The following is a 6,837-nucleotide window of genomic DNA, read 5'->3' on the forward strand; positions in this document are numbered from 1 at the left end:
TCAGGTCAATACGGATACTAAAACTTCTTTCCTGCTTGTGAGCTAATGTTGTAGCTTCATGATTCTTTTTTGAAATTAAGATAAAGGTCGAGGATGATGGTGGCTGATGTAACAGCTTTGTGGTGCAGATGGGCTTGCAACTGAAAGCTGAGCTCATTCTTTTCCGTTTTCCCTGTCAGGCTAGAAACTGAAACAGAGCTAAGTCATCATATAAGCATTGGTTTTTTTCATAAGAGCAACAGTTACAAGAGAGAGGCACAAGCTGGTCTCGTTATGCTGTTCCTATTTTTAAATAATTTTGCTTATTAGTGAATCATATGGTGCAATTGTGGCCCGGGAGGTATGTGCCAGAGACACAGGGGAAGTGCAGCACCCTGTTTCTTTCACTGCTGCAGGTCACAGGGGCTCCTCTTGCTCAGAGGAGCCAAAATGAGTCGACTAGTGCAGAAGGTGTCATGAGTAGCAGTAACCTACCACTCCCTTTGAGAAAGACATATGCAGGCAGGGAGAACCGAGCTTTTGAGTGTTCCCAGCTTTCCTTAGTGCAGTGTATAGTGTCATTTTTTTGCTCAAAGTGGTGTTGAAAATACCTATCTAAGACTTCCTGTAAACTAAAGCATTATAGTTTTAATATGTGCAAAGACTTTTTCTGCCTTTACAGACCATGAATTTGATCTAAAACCTACTGGTGTGGAAAGGGCAGGCAGAGAAGGTATACACGCACAGCCAGGGAGCTGAACTGAACTCAAACCCAAACACAAACTCTTTCAAACTGTTATTCTTTCTCAAACCAGAACTGAGCCTGAGTCGTTTTTCTGAAATCCTTATTGAACACATACTGGGACCAAAAACCCTCATTTTATTCTTTTTATGGAATCTGAAATGAGCCTAACTTATGGTTTTGAAATGCTATTTGCAAATCCAACATGGAATTGAAGAACTGCAGTCTCAGCTGAACAGGAACCAGGACAGGACCAAGGTGCTGATCCTGCACACATTAAGTCATTCCACTCCATTTATACTTTTAACATACCTTTCTGTGTTCCTCCTTCTTTCATCCTGCATTTTATGCATCTTTCTGCCTTCTTTAGATAGTTTTGCATTATCAAAGGGCAACGGGAGAAAAGAAAAAATTGTTGCTGCATTTAGCATTGATTTTTCCCCTTCATTCTGAGTCACATAAGCTAACATTTAATTAATTTGTGACACTTTGACAGTTTTTAAGAAGACATTTGTAGAGCTATCAAGTGCTGCTGATAGCACTGTCAGACAGACACTTTTTGAATTATCAGCTATTAAAGACCCATATGCAACAAATTTCCAAGGTTTATTATACAAATTGTTCTTTGAATGAGAATAGCACACAAAAAGCTCAGTGAAACACAAAGAAACCATTGTTCCCAAGGGAATTTGATATTTGCAAATGTTTTGCTATTTTGATCACTTAAATGGTTTAATAAATCTAATTTGCTTTGTCTTTTATGAAGAAAATTAAATGGCCTGTTTGGGGTGTTCTGAGAACATGGCCAGATTTTCAAATCATGGTTGGTCTTCAGGCAGATGCAGCTTAAGATAGTATGAAAGTACTTGTTTTAGGAAGTGCCGAGCAGTGAAACAAAGTCCCTTTAAGATCTCTCAAACTGGAAAGCTCAAAATGAAAGCAGATGAAATCTCCAGTTGCTTTTGAAGGGCTCTTGCCTTTATTCCTTGATCATGCTTGCTGACACTTCACCATTTCCTGGCGTAGTGACCATTTCAGGCTGAGGTACAGATGTGGCTATTTTGCTTTTGAAAACACCAGCAAACCTGGCAAGGGACTGAAATGATCAATATGGATTAATGCAGTTCCAGAGAGTCTTTGCAGCCGTGGGTGTCAGTTCAGCTATGGCAAATCTACCTTTGCTGGCCTCACTATGCTAATTTACCAAAGTTGGCAAAGCTGCTGTTTCAACAAAGGGGACAAGGGCAGTATTTCACCCTGCTCAATGGCACAGCTATGACTTGATGTTAGCATTTGTCTGCCCCTGCTGCAAGCCAGAGCTGGGTTATTGTCACCAGACTGCTGCGCTTGCTCTTCCATGGAGCATCTGGCGTTAGCAGCTCTGGCAAGCTCAGGGAAACCATTAGCTCCTACAGTGACACTCGGCTCAGCACTTCTCTACTCTTGCTCTTGGGGCTGTCAAAGGGTGGACTCAGGTGTGCCCCGTGAGCTCTGAGCATGTCCATTTTTGCCAGCACTGTCAGCTCAATTGATGCAGAGGACAGAGATAATTTGCAGACTGAGGCAATACTCATGTTTTAGCCCACATTGCTTCAGCAGACACACGTCATGTGGAAATTCCTTCTTTTTCTAAGGCATGTGCAAGAACATACAGAGCACTATCAATATCCCACTTTCTGAGTAGAGCTCAGCACTTCTCTATCATTTCCCTTAGGGGAACAGCCAAAAGAATGACACTTATGCATCAGTAGGAAATAACAGCTTCCATTTTTATCTCATTAAGAAGCTGCTTACATTCATCCACGTTTGGTGCAGGCGGAGCAGTGGGAATGCTGGATTAGCGGCACAGCTGTTTGCAACTGCTTAATTACTGGGCAACAAATGGCAACTGCCACTTAACTATCCCATCACAATTGCCACCACAATTTTTCCCACTTCCAGGCTTCTTTTCCTATATTTAATGACTCCTCAGCACCCCTGCTGTCACTGGAAGCACAAAAGAACCCCTCGCTTTAGATAAACTCACCCAACCAATGTCTGTGGTGCTGTGAGCGGAAGCTAGTGTGTGTTAGGAGGAGCAGAGCTCAGTGGATGGAAACTAGCTGGTTTCCATGTCAGTGCTCTGGTCCTCACTTACACCGCTGAGGATCTACTCCTCTGCCAGCTGCAAATTGACCTTTCCTTCTTGTGCTGATCCCTAGTGCTGCTTCTCTTCTCTTCTACCACTGGCCCCCTCATCCTAATTCCAGTTTGTGAGTGTTTTGGGACAGGGTTCCCTTCCATTTACATACAGTGCCTGGCACACTGTGGCCCTCGTTGCTCAGCAGGGCCTCTGGGCACTGCTGCAGCAGGATGCCATGAAAGCCCAAAATTAAGGCAAAACCATCTTGGGTATTTCCATGCTCACAGGGACTAGCTTGCAAAATGCGGCAAAGGGGATCACTAAACAGAAACAAGAAGAATAAAAGAAGAGTTGCCTGAGCTGCCCAGAGAAGAAAAACACGAGGTTCCTGGAAAGCCGAAGGCTTGTTAGAGGGAACTAGATATGCAGAAGGGCAAAGATATTTCCAGCTTTGTTTAAACAACCTCAACAAAAAAAGTATCAGCGTAAAAATCATGAAGGTATTCGGCACAGGTGAAAATGTCTCTGTTCCAGAAAAAGTGTCTTTCCAATATGCCAGAGACAGTGGCCAAATGTACTGAAGCCTCTTTGGAAATGTGGAACTTCTGCTTTTCCCTTGATGGCACCAGACAAAGACCCCCACCAAGAGCACTTGGTGCCAGGCCTGATGATGTAACTGAACTTTTAGCCAGTTTCTTACAGCATGGACACTTGAGTAGTTGCATGCCAGTTATCTAGGGGTACCTGGAGTCCTGATATCACTGCGCTGCACCACCTGCTGGCATAAAATCGGTATAATCCCACGGACATCCACAGACCTCAGCGAGCTTGCAGCCTCTGGAAATCTGGCCATAGAGATATCGATTCTACTGCGCTGTATCACCAGAGGGGAATCCGCGGCCTTCCCTTCCCAAGCCACACCCTGCACTTCAGCTTTTCTATACATCTTTCTTGGCAGAGAGTAGCTTTTTGCTGTCTGCATTTGAAGCTAGTAACTCACAGGCCTCTCTATCCAGGCAGCAGCAGTTTTTTATGTATCATTTCTTCCTCTCTATTGAGTTCATTTTCATTCTTCTCCCTCTTTGCCCTCAAGAAATGGCTGTAAACCTTGGACCTGATCCATAGCCCATGGAAGGCCTCTCAGGGACTGGCCTCTTGCTGCCTTCTGAAAAAGGCCTGGCTGAGGAAGCAGAGCACAGATGTGGCCTTCGGAGACAAGAAACCATCCTGGGAGCGGTGCTGTCTTTTAGCGTTGCCAAAAGGTACCTTAGTGCTAACACAGACAGGGGGATTCAGAGCAGCCTGACTATGCTCCCACTTGTGATTGCTGGCTGAAAAGTCATGACACAGCTACTGCTTGTGGCTCTCGTCTTGCATGGCCTGAGCCCAGGCAGGAAGGCTGGGCACAGACTCCTTGGGAAGCCACCTAAGATACACAATTGCAGTTCTCTTTGCTGGGTCATAGCAAACAGGAGAACCTCAACAGGGTTTAGGGTACTCTATGACAACAAACACCATTTGTTTATATGTTGCCTTGCTAACAGTGCAGGGTGCAAGGTGATCAGCCAGGCTGATGGGTAGAAATGGTGGCTTGCTGTGACGCCACTGACTTCAAATGAGACCTGCCTTCCCAGTGCCAGAAGCTGAAGAAGCTGGACTCCAGGAAGGCACCCAGTCGTGCCCTCACCATTTTCCCCTTTGCACTGCAACCTCACTTGGGGAATTGCAGAAGGCAGGCACAGTCCAGCCCTGACCTGAATAACCTAAACTGCTACTGTCAAGTCTCATTATCATCACGATTCAGCTCATGGTTATTTCATTTATTTATTTCCCTGCTGGAGGAAAAATATAAGGAAAAGCAAAGAAAAATAAAAAAAGAACCTGGCCCAAAGCCCCAAGCAGCAAATGAAAAATAAACAAAGCAGGTCACGGCACATCTGCTCTGAAACATGCGGAGCAGTTAGCTGATGAGGCATGTCAGGGGCAGCCAATGCAAAATCCCAGGCACTCTACCTGACTCAGCTGCAACAGTTACTAGGATCCCAGACCACAGAAAGCCATGGAAGGAACTGGAAATAGTGTGGGGGTTCTTGAATCCCTGTCGAGGTATCTGACCATCAGATCAGCCTCCCCTCTGGGTCTTCATCCTACTTCCAGCCAGCGAACCATTTGTATGCTGGAATTCAGGGCAGGGTGAACAGGACCTGGAGAATGCTGAGACTCCAGTCTTTTAATTATAGCTCATGACAAAGACACTCACTGCAATTAACCATTAGGTGCTCACCTCCCTGTCCAGTGAGAAAGCTACTTGTTCATTTTAAATGACTGGAATAGGAGCGGGGTTATGTATCAGGTACTAAACAATATGATTTCATAAAGGCCCCATTTGAGGCCTTTGTTATTTCCATTGAATATCTTGACAGATGCTGCATAGATTAGCATTAGCAAATTAGTATTATTAAAACAGATCAGATAATTTCAAGGTACTGTGTGATACTCCTTTTTAGTCTTTCTGATATTTCATTGTCATTCTAGCAATGTGGGACTGAAAAGTTGTTTTTCCTTTAAGACTGATTTAACTCACACCCTGAGCTACAGAGTCTGTTCCCTATCCTGAAAATACAGCTTGCAGAAAGTGTAACTGCCTATGAGGTAATGCAAGGAGGGGAAGAGAAACAATTACACAAACTTTTTGCAGTGTATGTCATGATGCTGAAAAACAACATGGCCATGTGGTCCGGCACTTCCTGGAAATGCCACTGCCTGAAGGGCATGACTCGCAGAGAAACAGGAAAAAAGCATCACTGACCTGTTAGACTATAGGCTTTCTGACTGCGGCACACTGCACTTGAGTTTGAACAGTTTGTAGTGCAGTGCAGCTGAATCAGGAGGTGAACTCAGAGATGGTTACAAAGCTCTTCTCCTCCTACACGGGCAGGCATAACCACAGAACAGACGCTACCTGGACCTGTGGAACTGATCACAGGGGCTCCTTTGCTATACGTGTCTGCTTTGTTCAAGAGGCAAGAACATGCTGTGACAGTCAAGTAAGTGAAAGATTAATATTCAACATAGACTGTGCTTGCACAAGTTCTTCCCTGTCAACAGCATCTCAGAATAGCTTCGATCTTTACTGTCCTTGGAGTCAATCACAAGAATGAAGTAATTGCAACTTAATGCCAGTAAAAAGGAAATACATGGACTGTCTTACTTCTTACTTTGCCTGCACATCATCATGCACTTTGATTACATACTTCTTTCCACTTTGTGACCTGTTTACTGTTACCTGACCTCAGGGAACAAAATGGGAAAGCCAGAAAGGCAAATAGCACCTTGGGTAGCTTCACAAGTCAGCAGCGTGCCTCATCATGTGCGTTTCTCAGACTGGGTGCAAGACTGACAATAACTGGAAATTGCCTTGTCTGCAGCAGATCACAGCTCTCTGGGAGAATGTCCCCTAACATGGTTTTGCTATAGAGGGCTACTCTATTACTTAGCCTAGTGCCAGGACAGATTTACCTGACTACAGCGGTGTCTAAGTAATGAAAAATGTCAAGCACCACCAATGAGGACTGTGGGGCCTTGGTTTCCTGCACAGTAGTGAGAAGCAGCTGTGATGTGCAAGTTAAGATCATATGGTAGGTGGCCTGTATGTCCTCTGAGCCCAGGTATGTCTATCCCCAAAACAGACATGGGGATTCACAGTTGTTTGTTTCTTTTTACTTGAGCACCTGCCCAGGAAACAGAGCTATTGAAATACCATGAGAAAGCCTCCTTATATAGCTTTTCAATATTTACTTTATATACAAATAATCAGACAAGTCAGAAGGGTGGAGAGGCCTCATAACTAAATTTCCAGAGCACCTGAGATTTATTTTCCAGTTGCTCATGGACCAGTGTAGATATTCCTAGAAAACATACATTTACTCTGGCTTTGATTTTGGACTGCAAAACTGTAAAAACAAAACAAAACAAAACAAAACAAAACCAAACC

Source organism: Dromaius novaehollandiae, chromosome 21 (genome assembly GCF_036370855.1).
Source record: "Dromaius novaehollandiae isolate bDroNov1 chromosome 21, bDroNov1.hap1, whole genome shotgun sequence".
Classification (NCBI taxonomy): domain Eukaryota; kingdom Metazoa; phylum Chordata; class Aves; order Casuariiformes; family Dromaiidae; genus Dromaius; species Dromaius novaehollandiae.